At 30.0% G+C, this 19,334-nt stretch overlaps 1 long non-coding RNA gene across 1 annotated transcript; it reads left to right on the top strand.

Annotated features, from left to right (window-relative positions):
* The first annotated feature begins 11,912 nt into the window (after positions 1–11,912).
* On the top strand, positions 11,913–19,109 carry LOC139503355 (uncharacterized). The gene is made up of 4 exons (XR_011659085.1): positions 11,913–12,841; positions 13,503–13,525; positions 15,256–15,394; positions 18,229–19,109. It is a non-coding gene; the product is annotated as an uncharacterized lncRNA (long non-coding RNA).
* Positions 19,110–19,334: the final 225 nt, after the last annotated feature.

The following is a 19,334-nucleotide window of genomic DNA, read 5'->3' as shown; positions in this document are numbered from 1 at the left end:
GAATTTTATGTGTCAACATTTGTGTTTCAATATGAAAGGAAGATGTGGTATGATAATTCATTGCTAATGAGGCAACTCTCCACAATAGACCAAATGCCACAGAGGTTAAAAGCTACAGATCAAAAGCCGCTATAATTTTGCATAGTTGATAGTCAGCTATAAAAGGCCCTGCAAGGACTAATTTAATATAAAACAATTCAAATGAAAAACTGATGGCCTATGCATGTACAAAATGATGAACAACAACAAATATGTGACACAGCAACGAAAAACAAACACTGAATTACAGGTTAATGACTTGGGACAGGAACATACAGAATGTGTTAGGGTTAATGTTTGAAGGTGCCAACCCTTTTCCTCAACATGAGACAGTGGTGTAATGGTACAACATATGAGAAGGCTTTTATCAATTTGTATTATTCATTTGTGAACTCTGAATCTAGCAAAAAGTAGATTATCACAGAAAAAATGAGTTAAAAGAATAGTAAGGATCCTTGTCTATCAATCTTTATGCAGCAATAAAAATGTGACGAGTTTTGTATGTACATAAAAGTCTGTCATAAAATTAAAGATTTCAGTTTTGCATTTTTCAATATCTTTTGTAACTGCTGTATTTCATAAGCTATCTTTCTTTCTACTGTCAATGGCTGTAGGATAGTTAGTGGTTCAAATATATCCCTATTGAGACTAAAGTACATGCAATAGAAATGAGCAAAAAAGCAATATAAACTACAGATGCAGTAAAAAAAAGTAATATGAACTACAGATGTAGTATGCATTTTTTATAAATGTAAATACAATGTATGTGCTAGGGCTTAAATTGACCCTAAATGGTTTCAAGTGCTTTTTGGCCTAAGACTTTTTAATACTATTAAACAATTTCATGTAATATACTATGCCATTTTTGATTTCCTTTCTATTTAAAGTACATTTTGTACATGTGGGAGGATTATATTTTTAGCCAAAAAAATCACGAGTTTTAGATTGCTGGATAGTATTTAATTTTCATACAACCCCCCTTCCCCCCACACACTTTTTCATTCAAAAACCTTAAGAGGCACATACAAATGTTGAAAGCCCCAAATGTTGATAGTTGAAATTCTTCAATTCCAAAGCCGAATATAAAAGTAGTCATTTTGTCTATAATATATATCTTATTGCCCTGCAACCTGGTCCACAGACTTTTGATTTAGTAAGCTCTGGTCACATTAAGGTGGTTAAGATCCTACTATCCTATTAGATAGGAACATATTTATTATCCTTTGATTTTACTTTGTTTACAAATATAGACTCTAGTGTGAACACTATATATCTTCAATTTTTGTTCATACACCCTTAAAAAATTATGCCTTAAAGAGGAAGTAAATGTATTTAAAGAAGTTGAAATTATACTGTAAAAAAAACTTTTCGTCATGAATAGACCAGCTGGAAAATGTTAAAAATTAGTTTGTCTGAAGCTGTCAAGAGAATATAAGACCCACTTAGCGCAGGTTCAATTTTAAAAACTTTTCTTTAATTGTCTTTAACATGTTAAAGAAATGCACTCGGTACGAAATACCTGTGCTGATCAGTTAACATCATTATTATCAACAGAGGCCTAATAAGTTTTTCAAAATAGAAAAAAAATCGTTTTATGACAAGACCGGTTTTCCTGTTAGGTTACAAAAGTAAAAGTTTTGTTTTTCTCCCATGAAGGTTCTGTAGACTCAAATACATTGTAGAAGGATCAGGAAAAGTTTTAAAGAATAGAGAATAATCATAAACGCATGCTATATGCACAATATATTTGTAAATAAAGAAAATAGACATGACAATGAAGAATAATAGGGTGTTAAATTATAAGAAATACAGAAAAACGAAGAAAAAAAAGTTTAATATAGATAAATGGTATAAAGAATTAGATAAGAAAGAAATGAAAGACACTCCATCCAGACCATCATGCATCAGTAAGAAGGTAAGTTTTGTGAAATGATTCATTTTTTAAAAATAATGTTAACCGTCTAGACGGGAAATGTTCTAAATTTTAAGTGTGCATGCTTAACAAAATCACCAGCATTCCCTTTCAAATATTCCAGGTTTACAACAAGAAAATTCTGTTTGCATATATTATATCAACCTCCTACTTTCATGAGTTAGGTTTGATTGCCAATGAGACAACTGCAGAAAAGCGTTTTGTACGCAAGAAATTATTAAACGTGTTGTTCTTAAATTTTTACATCACTGGGTAGATACCTCTGTTTGTGGACTATCAGTCACCGAGGGTATCATCAGCTCAGTAGTCAGTTCTTTATTTAACAAAACGTTACTAAAATTGTCCGTTTATAAATTTTGAAATTATCAAGAAACTAAGGTTTCAACTCCCTCAGGCAAAGTTGACTTTAGATGAAAATGGCTATCTATTTTAGGTATTTTTGACATATACATGATCATATAGCTCTTCAGTGGTTTCGGTACTTATCATGCTTATACATCTTCGGATTTCAAATATTTGGCTTTGAGAATTCTTGATGAAGGTAAATCCATAAAAGCGATTCAGACGCAAGAAATTATGAAACGTGTTGTTCTCAAATTTTTTCATGACCTTTTCTCCCAGATACCAAAATGATCCGACCCCAATGCAGAAGACGTATACACACCTGAACTCTAAGGTCCACAAATTGTCAAATCAATTACATGAATGATAGAAGTATCATTAGGTATGCCTATGCCTATGGTTACATGTATATTTCAGCCTAAAAAAAGAGGGGGGTCATTGTTTTTTGTTGTTCGCCACGGATATTGTTTTGAAATTACTTCCGCTAATTTCACGCTTTCAAATTATTTTCAGGGGTCGTGAATCGCTCTTTAGACATTTATATATCAATTCATTAGTACTTTCTTACAATGTATCAGTTTTCCCCTTTTTTAGGATTTGTTTACATCCATCTGAATTTAAATGTCATTAACCAAAGACTTCAAATCAAAAGACCACATGTCTTAATCAAATATGGTTAATGAGTTATTAAAGTAATGACTGTAATATTTTTTTCTGTCTATGAAGTAATAACACAAAAAAGTGTGGTGCGCACTGAATAACCAGCGTAGCGGGTTATTTCAGAGTGTGCACCACATTTTTCATGTTATTTCAAATACACAGAAACAATATTACAGTCATTTCTTATAATGTAATTCTAAATTTCATTTTAAACCGGAGTAAATCATGAAAAAATGTTGATGACTTCACGGTCACATTACAAAATCATGTTAATGAGCTGATAAACAAAACAACGTCAGCCAATCAGAAGACGCATTACATCCAAAATTAAATATATCATTCTCTATATGCGTAATTAAAGGCAACAGTAGTATACTGCTGTTTCAAATTCATAAATCGATTGCAAGAAAAAAACAAATCCGGGTTACAAACTAAAACTGAGAGATACGCATCAAATATAAGAAGAGAACTACGACACAACAGTATCACAACATTAATGTTACACACAGAAACAAACTATAGTATAACAATGGCCATTTTCCTGATTTGGCACAGAACATTTAAAAACAAATAGTGGGTTGAAACTGGTTTTGTGGCATGCCAAAACCTCCCACTTTATGGCAATGTTAAATATAACATTAAAATGACAACATTACATGACAGGACTTCAATACAAATAAATTGGAGAACATATACGACAGAGAAACACACGAATAATAGCTAACAAAGGGTACCAGGTTTAAAATTTAATACGCCAGACGGGCATTTCGTTCACACAAGACTAACTAGTGACGCTCAGATGACAAAAGTAGGAAAGCTAACACAAGTGCAAAGTTGAAGGGTACTGAGGACCAAAAGTTCCAAACTGTTGTTACCAATACGGCGAGGGTTTTCTGCCTGTGATAAGAACATCCTTTTGAATACACTCATCATAGATACCAGGACTAAATTTAGTATACGCCAGACACGCGTTTCGTCTACAAAAGACTCATCAGTGACGCTCGAATCTAAAAAAGTTAAAAAGACCAAATACAGTACGAAAATGAAGAGCATTGAGGACCACAATTCCTAAAAATTTGGCCAAATACAGCTACGGTAATCTATGCCTGAGTTAGAAAAGCCTTAGTATTTCAAAAAAAACCAAACATTTGTAAACAGTAAATTAAAAAATATAACCATATCAATGACAATTCATGTCAGCACAAAAAGTGCTGATTTAGAATAATTCATACTTTTACAAATAGTAAATTTTATAAAACGACTATATAATAAATATACATTATAAAACCGAAGTGGTGACTAACTACAAAATAAAAACGAATACATTATATAAAACAACCTAAACCAGCACATTTAAAAACACAGCCGAGTTATCCAAAGCTATCAACGCACAACATGCACAAAGTCAAGTCACATTTTAATTTTTCTAAAAAGATTTCCCAAAAATTAAATAGAATTATTATAAGACGGGAAAAATTTCAATATAATGTGAGTGTACCCTTTGAACCAAAATGTATGTGTTACGATATGTCGCAACCAACAATTAAGAAAAAATATGTCGATAATTTATACATTTTTTTTAAAAGGTGAAAATAAGCCAAAATCAAAATGGATATTATGACCTGACCTCTGACTATGACCTTCCCTATCTTTCCTTTAATTTTTGAGAGAGGATTTAAAAAAAAAAGACTCTAGGACTCCATCAATTATGTTTTACAAGTTTATAATGCTTATCACTTATATTAAATGCATTACGGAAATTAATCTCATATGAAGTGTTCGTGTCCCTTCGGTTATGATTGGACAAATCATGCAAAGGATATCACGAGCAATTTGTAGAAAACAAATTTGCAAAACAAAAGTGACATGCAAAAAATAAAAGGGCAAATGAATAACCAAACAAATAATCCTTCCACAGAAAGGCGAAAAGACTTAATAATCAGAACAAATACACCATCTCTTTCCACAGACACGTGGAAAGACCTAACTAATCAGGAGATATTTGAGAAAACCTTATAAAGATTTGTAGTCATTATTGTAAAAGGAAAATGCTATTTTTTATGAAATAAATGAAAAAAACATAAGAATAACGAACTCCAAAGATAATGGAAGCAGATAGTCCTTTATCAAATGACAACATGAAAGTTTAAACCCACATCAAACTAATGGAAAACAACTCTCATATTCCTGACTAGTACAGGCATTTTCTAATGTAGGAAATGGTAGATTAGACCGAGTTGTACAGCTAGCTAAATCTCTCACTGTTTGACAGTCGCATGGAAAAATGTTGATATGGACAACAATGTGTGATTTTACCAGTTATAATAAAGCATCCACAATATTTTGTTATAATCTAAATTAATAATCATTTCAACAAATAAAAACAAAATGGCATCTAATCACTCCATAGAGAAAGCATATATGCAAAATAAAAGATAAGAATACAAAAATGACCATATCACAATAACACAAATAAACTCACCATAGATACCGGGATTAAAATTTAATAGTGACGCCAGACGCGCGTTTCGTCTACAAAAGACTCATCAGTGACGCTCGAATCAAAAATGTTATAAAAGTCCAAATAAAGGACGAAGTTGAAGACACTTGAGGACCAAAAATTCCTAAAAGTTTTGCCAAATACAGCTAAAGTAATCTAATCCTGAGGTGGAAAGGCCTTAGTTTTTTTTCAAAAATTCAAAGTTTTGTTAACAGTTAATTTATATAATTATGAACATATCAATTATAACTCAAGTCAACACAGAAGTGCTCACTAGCAGTAGCATCGACCAGTGGTTGCAAATAAACTCATCATAGATACCAGGATTAAAATTTAATATTTACGCCAGACGCGCGTTTCGTCTACAAAAACTCATCAGTGACGCTCGAATCAAAAATGTTATAAAAGGCAAAATAAAGTACGAAGTTGAAGACACTGAGGACCAAATATTCCTAAAGTGTTGCCGAATATAGCTAAGGTAATCTATTCCTGAGGTAGAAAAGCCTTAGTTTTTTCAAAAATTCAAAGTTTTGTTAACAGTTCACTTATAATTAAGAACATATCATTGAAACTCAAGTCAACACAATAATGTGGTGTATAAGTAACGAGTCACGCAAAAAGTATGTTAAACCAAAAATAAACTAAACAGTAGAGGTTTTCAACTATAACACGTAATTAATATGATAAAAAACGCCAGTACCGAAAATCTAAACTTCGAAACCATCATTTAGTATTTGTGAATTGGATTCTGATTATTTATCAGCAAAGTATTGGCATTTCCCGATGACTTTTTGAAAAAGGACGAAACAATCTTTGACAATTTCCTACTCAGATACTGGTAACGTTTCATAAAGTCTGAGCAGCAGCAGAAAACTATTGAATACCTATGAGTTAAAAATATTACATCCGATATGCAGGTGAAGTTAACATATTGCTGCTATGGGGGAGAAGTAATTTATAATTTCAAAATTAATATCGTCTTGTTCGTCAAAGATTTTAGTGCTGAGATGACCACTTAATATGTTTTATTGTAAGGTATACGTCTGAAAATAAGGCATAGAAAGCAGTGTCTGATGCTTCTTAAATGTGTAGCTTTGGAGAAATACTAATGGAGCCCAATCAGAAAAGACTGGACTATTAATGGATATAACATCATCAATATATCTGAATGAGAAATTAAATGGTCTGGCTTCAGTAATCTTATGTGAAAGAACTCCGACTAATATGAAAATAAGAACAGTTTGGCACGAACAAACACACATATCTCAGCATATCTCTTCAACACCTGCAGTAGTGTTTCATATAGAAATAGTTTTAAAACAAAATACAATTTAGTTGATACAGAAACCTGTCTCGATAAAAACACATCAACCATTGTTGGACGATCATAAGTCAATATAAGTTTTATATTTTATGATTAAAATTATTATTTTTTTCAGATTCCCTTATCCAAATGACCAAACTGTATATTTTGAAATTGTTGTCTCTACATTAAATCCGTATTACGTAGCATTTGACTCTGAAAACAGTCATCTGTACTGGACAGGACTTGAGGTAGGAAAAATTATGAGATGTAATCCAAACGGATCCGATCTTACCACTATTGTTGATGTATCTAGTCCAGTGGCACTGACATTAGACACTCATAATAGGTTTGTTATGTTTTTCCTCTATTTTGTCGAATGTTTGTTATTTTACTGTCATTTTATTTTGTAAGACAATGGTAGTTGCATTCCATTTATGCTAATCTTAAATTACATATACTACACATATGATATCATTTTAACATCAACTGTTTAAATTATTTTGACGTGGCTTCTTCCGTCTCATTTTTAGATTTAAACTCGAATTTGACATAAACAGCCACCTCAGTACCAACCACTATGACCAACGAAAAAAAAGCATTGATTGATAATTAATATATTTATTTGATTAAAAATGCTTATTCATACTAGAGTCATAAACTGATAAAGGTATCCGATCAATGAAATTCCGAAATTTGGAATATGTCATTCGAACCTCAACGTGAACACCTGGATCAAAACATTGTGTCTAGATCAGCCAATATAATTTCATCGAATAAGAATATATTCGAAAATATTTTAATTCTTTTTCATCTTCCATTCGTATGAAATAATTCGATAAAGCTGACTGTCAATCTTTGAAAAATATATGACGGAGTTGTAGCAATAGAAATATTGCTAAGCATGGGCATGTCTCGTGTATACAAACACATTCAGAATTATGTTCAAATATAGCTGTTATTAAGGGCATACGATAAAGTTTTGAACCTGTATTTACAAGTTGATGAAAATTTGCATATAGGCTATTTTTTACCTGATTAAATCAAATATGTCATAAAAAATATACCTTCATGTGCTACTTTTTGAGTAAAATGAGGTCGAAATTTTGTATATTTGCTCAAAATTCAGATTTGTGTCCGTATTTTCTTTTTCGAAAGAACGACGTAACTATTTTGCTTTAAAAGATAAACACAAATTGTTTTTTGTTATATAATCAGTAATTTCTGTATTTTATAAGTATCATTAAAAATTATGCATTTTTTATTCTGAAATAACTCTATATTTATCAAATGTTCATGAATAGAGGAACAAACGTCATTTTTTGCTGCATGTTTATTGAAATTAAAAAAATTGCGCTATTTGCAGTTTTATAAAATTTGGGTCACATAATCTCCTTGCAAAATGAAATAAATTGCTATTTTAAAAAATAGGGGTCTATGCACTCGTTTTCAAATTAAATCAGTTTGAATGATAAAAATCAGTCGAAAAATGCATCTTTTCCCGATATGTCATAGTTTGACGTCGCGAAAATAACATTTTACGTTAGCAACGTCATTACCTTCCCTGTAACTGTATCGTATGCCCTTAAGGAGTAAAAACAAAAAAAAGGAGGCTCGCGGATAAAAAAATTTCAGATAAAAAATTAAACATGTTTTTTCATTACAAATTTTATTTATTAGATTATAGTTATAGCTTAATGATATGGTACAAAAATCAAACAAACAAATCGATTAGGTTTGTTTGTTTGATGATCACTCAGATGACTTTTCAAATGTTTATATAATTGAAAAAGCTAAAAATTATCCCCCTTTACTGCAAAAAATGCCATTTTGTTGGCATTAAAATTAAAATATATTTTTTAACTCATCGGTGACCTATTTTTTTAATTATTGTTTTCAAGGAAGCTGTACATAAAGTAAATAATTGTTAAATTTAAGCGATTCAAGCGAAACATAATTTTGTACTTTTTTTATTTTTTTGATATTACCTCTATTTCTTTATATAGTTCAACAGAAAAAAGGACATGCTTCTTTCGGTTGCAGCTTGTAAGCTCAAATGAACGTTGACCCCATTTTTTTGTTTCATTTTTCTATGAAGTATATGAAAAAGTTCATTTATAAAAAAAATATAGCGAAATCTATATTAAACTTGATTTATACCCGCGAGCCCCCCTTTTAAGTCAGTATAACATCAAACATTGGCAAACTATGGAGAAAATTACCTGCAACATAAAGAAGCGACTGATACAATAACAGATGTCATTTCAAGTGTGTTCGCATATCTATCATCACTCAATTAAGAAATTTTAAAAAAAAAGTTCAGATCCTCACTAAGAGCGTCTATCTATTGGTCCTCAATGCTTTTCAACTTTGTACTTGTTTGGCTATATAACTTTTTTTATCTGAGCGTCACTGATGAGTTATATGAAGACAAAACGCGCGTCTGGCGTTTTATAATCCTGGTACCTTTGATAACATTTTAGAAAACAACTGTCAACAATTTTAGTCCTGGTATCTGTGATGAGTTCATTTTCAACATAATGTTTGAAACAATGGTTTAAAACTGTTATTGTAAAGCACTATAAATATTTTGAACAACATACCAGCAATGGTGCTTAACTTTTTTTGCTATTTTTGTATAGTATTTTGAAGCATGTAATTGTCATTGAGCTGTATATGCAACTTTTTTGTGCACTTCAAATATTTTGTATAATAAAACGGTACACTAGTTTCAAAACAGATCAGATATTATTCTAGAAAAGAAACAAAACTGTAAATGTACGGTGTGTTTTGTAATCTTTAAATATGAATCTATAAGTACAGTGATTAACAAACACCTAACTGGTTTACTTCAAGAGATTATACCAAGGCAGACGTTTTCTAATGCAGCATTTATTAATCCCCAAGTCAAAAGTTTTTTTTACTTTTAGAGTACAAAAGTTTGTTTGTTACATAAGCACATTGTTGTATTAGTTAAACTAAAAGGAGTAGGTCCGGTAAGGGCCGATTTTGGCCCCAAATTTCAGTTTCATCTAACGAGATATTTAGGACACTTTTTAAAACACTTAAGTGTCTATTTCAATTGATTCGATTAGTTTTTGTAAAAGATTTTAACTGATTCAGTCATTTAAAACGCTCCGATTGAAGCTTAAATATGAAAAATCTAACAAATATGCCAAAAAACGTCACTTTTCAGATGGTTTTCGTCAAAAATGAAAGTGGCCGCATCCGTGTTCATCCTCAACCTTTATATATGTTATGTATTATCATCAAATACAACTTACATTTCAATATTATGAATGAACACGAATGCGGCCACTTTCATTTAAGACGGAAACCGTCTAAAATTTAATAAAAATGCTATAATTGTGAAGATTTCAGTAATTTAGCATGACTTTATGATAGTAGTACACGATATATGTACATTGTATTGTCAAAAACAGCACAAATTTATGTAGCAGAAGCATTCTACTTTCCAAAAAATAGCTAAAAGATTACATTTTCACAATTTTGCAAAACTGCTTAATTTTGGGGCCAAAAAGGGGTCTTACTGAACCTACTCCTTTGGTAGACTGATGTTTTAGTGCTGTTTTCTAAATTTCATATACATGTCTTATTCGGAATTCAACATGAGGCAATATAAAAATAAATTTTCAATGTTTACTTTTATTAACATTATAAGATGGATCTACTATAGCAATGCAGCCAGTAGTACTTTGAACAAGGTGACATTTGACGGTAAAGCTAATCAGGTAGTAGTTTCCCTGGCATCATGGCCGATAGATATAGAAATAGGTATGTTAGTCTTATACATGTTAATAAAATAGAAATATTACCGATATCATATAATGTCTGCGTAATGAAATTATTTTTTTATTAACTGGAAAAAAAATATATGTATTTAGAAATACACAACGAATTACTATATACAGTTAATGTGACCTAACTGATACTAAAGAAATAACAACTTATGTGATGTGCAAGTTCCATATACAGACACCTGACTTGAATAGTTATATATAAAGGCAACCGTAGAATAACGCTGTTCGTATTTCATCAATCGATTGAGGAAAAAACAAATCCGGCTTACAAACTAAAACTGAGGGAAACAGTTGTAATACACTGCATTTAGTTGTTTTAACTTTTACCTTTACCGTATCTGAAAATATAAACTACGTTAGGAAAGATACAGTTAAAAGCCGTCGATGATTAATTCGAAAGAATTTAGACTATATATATGTATATCACCACACACGATTTTTCGGAAAAAAATGCATGAAAGTCAATAATAATGGTCTATTAAAAAGAAAAAAAATAGACTGTTTAGATCCATTATGCAGAAGATAGTCGTTTATCATACCAAAACCTTCTTATTATTATCATTAACACACACCTGGCTGGAATACAATAATTATGATGTTTTACAGGTTACTTCTTTTGTCGGTTTTACAACTTGTAATCAGGTTGTTATCTGATTGTTGTGTGGTTGTTTTTTACAGATTTTGTTGACAGGCGAATTTATTGTATGGAATATAACACGGGTGACTTGAAATCTGTTTTGTATAATGGGTCTGATGTCAAAACAGTGGTAAGCACCAATGTTTTCAGCAATAACCGGGAAATTGGCATTGGTGATGATTACGTCTTCTACACAAGTTCTATAAATATTCTAAAGATACATAAATCGTCAGGACAAATGCCAACTGTTGTGCACACAGAACCAAAACAGATATTTGGACTTTTTTTTTATACACAAGAAGGTAAACTATATCAGTAGTTAGCCAATAAACTGTATGATTCATTCTTCAAATTTCTAAATCAGCCTCAGCGTGTTAAATGAACATAAAATAGGGGGAAATGTACTAATCAATATACGAGTATATATAAGGTGTGTTTAAGGATGTTCCATATATCAATCTGTTTTTTTCTGTTTCAATATAATAGCTTCTTTGAATGGTACCATTTCTAGTATCATGTTATTAAGGAATTAGTTGTACTTGTGCTATTTTAGTAGTATAAATGCATGAAATGGTAGTTGATGTTGTTTTGCTGCTAAAAATTGAAATGTATATTTTTCTAGTAAATGTTTATTTTAAAAACAACTATCCTTTATTCATCAATAATTGTATAAAATACTCAAGAGTATATAAACATTTTAGTGAGTAAATTCTGTATCTTCTTATCATGTTGATTGTTTGATATATTACATGATTTATATTTACTATGTTTACATTATTTACTAAGCTTTGCTTGTGTGTTAGAAATATTCACTAATTCAAACGATGTGTGCTCATGAGTTATATATGCTTATTTTTTTTTTAGATTGTTTTTTAGATTTTCAACAAATGACATCTCTAATGTTGCTTGATAGTCTAGTTTATGTGTATGAAATTATTTTTAAATTACTTGCTACTTTGATGTTTTTTAATCAAACTATACTGTGTATCACTCTAATAAATTAAACAAAAGAAATACTACTATCAATAAGTAATGAATTCATTAAGGGGTATATTTAAACGCTTAAATTCGTGGGGCTAATTATACCATTTTTTAATCACATGCAATATATGAATGACCACAGCCTTACAATGACGTGATTGGTAATATTGAAATGACTGATATAAATTTATTAAATTGCACCCAATCTACACTATGTTTCACTAAAATAAACGTAAAACCATGTTCGACGAATGTAATTGATTGAGTAACATCTTAGTTTTGTTTTTTGAAACAAATAATATTTTAATAATGATATTTTCATGATGTTAACGTTAAAGGGTTATATAACCGTTCGCATTTTCGTATATTCATATTTGTAAATGAGTAGTTCATTCAATCTATACATTATATATGTATGAAAGTCGTGACAAATTCTAAATTGTCGTCTAATGTGCGTAAACACACATTATTTATTCTGTGTCCATGTTTCTTTTACATTTGATCATACTTTGTTTTTCATTTTAATGCTTATAATGAAACCACAAAAGGAGATAAAGGCATTGAGAGGAGCATGTTGGAGAGTTCCACTTGGTAATATAAGAATAGAAGAAAGTGAAGAGACGTAGTAAGTTTTATGAGTTGGACGAGAAGATTTTCCAGTATTTTTCAAGAAAGAAGTAAAATCGCAAACATACTGAACTCCGAGGAAAATTCAAAAGGAAAGTTTCTAATCTCATGACAAAACCAAAAGCTCAAACACACCAAACGAATGGTAATAACTTTCATATTCCTGACTTGGTACAGAGTATTTAAATATCTAAATATTTTGAAAAAGTTACTGTTGATTCATAATTATTCGATGGATACCAATTTTCATGGGTTTCGTGGATACATGTGAACCACGTATTCAAATGTTCAACGAATATCATATTTTCAATAGGTTTGTATACAGAGTTTGGCAAGACCACGCAATCAAATATCCACGAATATGCATATTTTCAGCAATCCACGAAAATAAATGAATCCACAGTATAGGTATGACGACATTTCTAGGAATGATTTTTTTTTTTACAAATAATCAATGCCATTCACACATACATCTTATATCCGGATATTCAATAAATGCTATTTTGATATGAATTTTAACAGCATGGCATAACCATTTGATGAATCTAGCCCTTATAGTTGGGTCTATCCTCAGTTTATTTATAGTTTTTCAGAGGATGTTTTTCGAAGATCAATAATATTTAAACAAATTACTTTAAACTATTTACATTTCATTTTAGTGTCATCACATATGAGAAGGCCAGTAAGTTATTATTATAATACTGCAAGTCAAATATTCCAACTTATCATTATTATCAGCCTTCAGTTAAAAATATATTATATACTCTTTTAGATAATCACATTCTAATTGATTATTGTCTCAATAATTGAGAATAAAGGAGTTAAGAGATAGCTCTGTCAATTGACAATTACTAAATTACTGATAATCCGATTCTAATACATTACAAAAAGAAATAATACGTTAGAGCTTGAAAAAAATGTATTAATCTCCACGAAACTCTATGAATGATTTCGACGCAAAGATGTGGCGGATTTATTTGACGTCATACCTGAAAACTTCCAAACTGAAGGTAATTATGTTACTTCTACGATTCAAATTTGGATTTCACCAAAAACGGCGTTTATAAAGCATGTAAAGTATGTGTTTTATTTTCGATGATAATGTAGAGATGGAACATTTATGGATTCAAGCAAATCCAAAATGGCGGGTTATTCCTTAGTTCGAAGCGTCAACTGTGGATTTGACGTTAAATTTTAGCCAATGAATAAGATTGTCACTAAATAATTGTATTAATATGTCATGCTCTATCTAAAAGCAATCTTATTATTGGTTTAAATCTTTTTTGTTAGTCTACATCGAGTTTTACGATCATTCAATAGTTATTTTTAATACAGTATCCACACCAAATTACTTGGTGTAATATTACTTACGCGATTCCATCGTTTTTTCCTTGACATTTTTCTTTGGTTAAACAAGTTAAGTTCTAATATTTAGCGCCATTAATATAATATTCCTTTTAGATAATGTTTGTCAATTGCTGATTTCTGCAACTTGATTTCTTTAAGAAGTAATGGAAACTGTTACGAATTTTATGGTAATTATATGGATATCAGTATGATATCTACCTTACAAATGTTCCATTTGTCGTAGCCTGGTCATTGATCTGCTTGTAAGCTTCTTTCATAAGCTACTACAAGCTGGTTTCACATCTCTTAGTTGAATCTCTGTTGTTATCAAATTTTGATGTGTTTGCGCTTTTTATTTTGCCATTTGACCACGGCCTTCTCGTTTTGAATTTCTCTCGGATTAAGGTATTTTTGTTATTTTACTGTTTGAATAGTTGTCTCAGTGGAAATTATAAAACAAATAATTTTTTTTTAAACTTGGAATTTTCGTTCAAAAGTAAAATAACTAGACCCTCTAAAATGGTGAAACAGAGGTAATTAAAATCCCAATCAAATGAATTGTGCTTGACCATTTATTGACTGTCGTATAAATGACAGCAGTCGTTGTTCTTTTGACCGTGCGAGGGCTGTATAGCCAGTCAAGGTCGTTAAAAACTTCCATTTGTTGTCTTTTATAATACAAACGGTATATCCCAACTTAACTAAAAGAGATCCACGTTCAGTGACAAAAGAACTGCTCCTGAAGGACGAAAGTGACTTGTAGTAACGGGGTCTTGACTAGGTTTTTATGCGCATAATTATTGAAACTTTGAAATTCACAGTCACATAATCAATGGTGTTTTATGCTTATTATAGCATAAATTGATAATAAGAAAAATGATTAACACAAAATTATTTCAGTTAGTCTATCTTGTATAAAAGAAGATATGGTATGATTGCCAATGTGACAACTCTCCATCCATGTTACAATTTGTAAAAGTAAGCCATTATAGGCCAATACATGTATATTAGTGCTTTAAGGTATTGTTGACTGATTTTCGAGTACTGTTTTAATTTATCTTATAGTTCTTGCATGCGCTCTAGATGAATATGCTTTGGTGAAAAACTATCTAACGGACAGATGTACAGATTCAAATTTTTCAGAAAGAAATTTTCAGTAATGATAAAGAAACTCTAATCATATGTGTTCACAACTAGAGTTTAGGTATGTTCAATTTTGAAATTTCAAAATAGAAATATAATTTTAAGAACTGCAAAATCGGAAAACAAATTACAAATATTAATTTTGATGAATGTGCATTTTTCTGTTGCATAGGTTAAATTCCTCAGGTACTTAAGGATGTATTTTTCTGACGTTTCAGTCTCATGCAGTCTCATTGAAATCTCGTTCTGTAAATATTTCCAAAACATGGGTAACAAGTGGAAAACAGCAATGAATTTTATAAAAAGCATAATCAAACTTAAACTCGGTGAAAAAAATGGGTATGTCCAATGAGTAGTTTTTGAGAAATCAAATTTTTAAATTTTATTACCAAATCCAGTAAGTCTTTTTAGCCAAAATCTTGAGAAAATGGGCGAGGAATACAAAAAATGATTTTACCAGAAACATGTACATTCCTCATCCTTTTTTTCTTTTCAAATTTTTAAGATATGTATTTATTTAATCATTTATAAGAAAGAAGTTGAAAAAATATGCAATTTGTAATTAAAACTGAGAAAAATTTTACACAAAAAAAGCATCAACATATGATAAAACTTTCTTATATTAACACCTACCTATAGTTATTTCAATTCAAATTTATTCAGATTGGTCCCCTTCATCTTTATTGAAAGTATGACAAAAAGTTTAATTGTGGAATTGTGATTTTTTTTCATGATAATAACCCAAAATTAGGTTACAATTGATATAAATGGGAAAATCGTCAAAATTGAGTACTTTCAATGGGCAGTATAAATAAAGAAGTACACCACCATATGATTTTTTTCTTCACCAATTATTCTTTTACAGTCATATAAACATCCTTAAGTGAAAATGTTCACGAAATTACAATATGTATATGCTACAGGGAATTTGTGAAATCAGTGATTTTGTAAAATCACTGAAATTTCAGGGATTTGTAAAATCACTGAACTGATTAGTGATTTTATAAAATCCCTGATTTTGACTAGTGATTTTACAAAATCCCTGAAATAATTAAGATCTTTTTTTACAGATTCACTGATTAAATTCAGGGAATTTGTAAAATACCTTCATTCATTTTTATTAAGAATTTCTGTGGAAAAAAGACTACAACAGTAATCCTCAATAAGTTTCAGGTTAATTTAGTCTTTATTTTAATGTTAAGTGAGCGGTTTTCATGCACAAAACAACTGACATACTGTAGAACAATGGCTCAGACACAAATGTCTTGAAATCAAGAGCAAACATACACACAAAAGTTACTTCAAATAATTGAGGTAAAATGCAACATATGGAACCAGGGAAAATATGATAAACATTTTGAATAGTTTGTCAACGAGCCACAGAAAGAAGACAAAACAAGCTCTTATCACTACCGTGTTTGAAAGAAAGTTACTGTTTATTATAGTTTTTCTGTTTAATTACTGTAGAAAATAAAACCAATTATATAATTTTTTGAAATCAAATATAAAAACTGATCAGAACATTAGCATGATTAGGTTGATTGCTGTCATTAGAGAAGAAAAACACATGATTTGTAAGGTATAAGAAATTGAGTGGGTTAGGGTATGTGATCCAGTGGCAAATATTACATGCATATCAGATCAAGAGCATCTTATTGCTGCATGAAAAAGTGTTGTATTATTAATTTGCTGCCTACAAAATAACATTTATATTCACAAAATAATAATAAAAAAAGACAGAAAATATTGGTAATAACACTTTGTTTTGTACTTGCATGTTTATAAATAGGTTCCAACCAAGCAAAAATAAACAAAGTTTACCTACTTTGGTCATTTATCAGACACATGTATTCTATCACAAAGTGGTCATAACTTTGAATAAGTTTCTAAAATTTCTCAACTCTTTTAATCCAAATAAAGTAAATATTTTGTTGATAAATGAAAGTCTGAGGTTCTTCAATGTGAAGATTTGAAAAAAATTGTTAAAAACGATATTCATCTGATGAAGATGTTTTAAAAATATTATGAAGACATGTACAGCATAGTTAAGAAAATTCACATATCAATAGCTTATAGTGGTAGGGATGTCATCCAAACTTGTCTTGCAAAAATAAGCAAATTCGGAGTGGTCTAAATACCCGTTTAAATGCTTTTTAGTCATTATCATCATACACAAGTTCTAGCTCATGGTGTTTATTAAACAAATATATTTCTAAATCATTAGTGATCATTCATTTGGTTTATCTTTATATTAAGAAAAACACATTTCTAATAGCATGTTATACTTTATTGTAATCAGGGATTTTACAAAATCCCTAGCTCTATTTTCAGTGATTTTGTAAAATCCCTAACCATTTCAGGGATTTTACAAAACTACTACAACTGTTAGTGATTTTACACAATCACTGATTTTACAAATTCCCTGTAACATATATATTACTATATGATTATAAAAACATGCTGCATTATTGTCAATGAGATCACTTTCCATCGGAGACTACATAGCGTGGGTGTAAGCATACTTAATTAGATAACAGTACATCCTACAATAATGCGCAAGCTATACCCAAAATCTAAAATAATTCAAATTAAATAATAAACAAAAATTAGGAAAATCGAACGAAGTAACAGGTCAGCATTTATCCAAACTCGTGAATAGAAAACAATTATATGGCAATAAAACAAAAAACACGAAAATTCAAACAACTATACACAAAACACTGAAAACTAAGGACTAAAATACATGACCCTGTCTTAAAATCGGGGTTGCTCGAAGGTTAAAACATGCAAAAGAAACATATATTTGTTTTGTATTGACTTTTATTACCATTATCAGTTATTTATGCAAAAGGAAAAACATAATGTATTTTTATTATTTGAAAATCTTCCTTTCAGAAACAGACAAAATACTACCAACTTCAAATTGAATCATAAATCCAAAAGGGTAAATTATAGGAAACTTTTGGATATAAGCATTACGTAGATTTTAACAATTTTTTAAAGTCAATATTGGTGTACAAGTAAACAATATGAGACTATTTCATGTATCTTTAAATTACTGTACCATTTGTTTACATTGTCATCTAGAATTACATATTCCGATTACGCTATTTGTACTCTTTGAACTTTATAAATATACCATGTATATGTTCCTGTGGTTGATATTTCAAATTTAGTAAGCTTTAAGTTTCGTGTCTTTATTTGCAATTTAGTAATAGGTATATGTTTATAATGACATTAAGGGGCATGTTAATCATTTACAATATAAAAAGTTTTTGTTACATATTATTATTATTATTACAATTTTTTTAAGAGGTACATATTACTGGAAGGAAAGGATTATGAATTATTTCTTGGTTTGTGTGAACGTTAGTTCTCTCTATTTTTGAACTGCAATGATGTGTCAATTTTTAGCAGTTTTGTAAATTGACTGAATTATTATTTTACCATAACAAAATGTTGTGTCTCGTTGCATATCACTTTCTAATCTGCATTTAGAATATGATATTTGTTTTGTAAAATATACTATTGATATTCATCGGTACAATACAAAAGCTACAGATGTTCTTATAATATTCATATTGTTAACATTCCATGACTTTTAATTGTAAGATTCTTGAAATATCGTATACTAAACTGTATATCCTTTGTATCTTTTTTTACTGTATTGATTTTTATTATGTTGCAACTGAAATTAAAAAATCGTTTTATTGGCTGATGCATTTCAAATGAATAGTAATAAAATAATGGGCTCATTTTTGTGAAGTCCATCAATTGTTAAAAATAAAAGTATACATGATAATTCATATTACATGTACATTTGATTATTACATTTTTATATATAACTTCAGCACTAATTATTATTTACCCGTAGACTGAATTAGTTGATTGTAAGACTCTGTGTAACAGGAATAAAAACACAGTATAAAAAATCTTCTGTAATATATCACTTAAGAGTTTATTTTTGACCGCAGTTGCATATAGGTTGTCGGATGATAATC

Source organism: Mytilus edulis, chromosome 14 (genome assembly GCF_963676685.1).
Source record: "Mytilus edulis chromosome 14, xbMytEdul2.2, whole genome shotgun sequence".
In the NCBI taxonomy this organism is placed as follows: domain Eukaryota; kingdom Metazoa; phylum Mollusca; class Bivalvia; order Mytilida; family Mytilidae; genus Mytilus; species Mytilus edulis.
The sequence above is the reverse complement of the archived record's forward strand: the minus strand, read 5'-3'. Positions and strand labels throughout refer to the sequence as shown.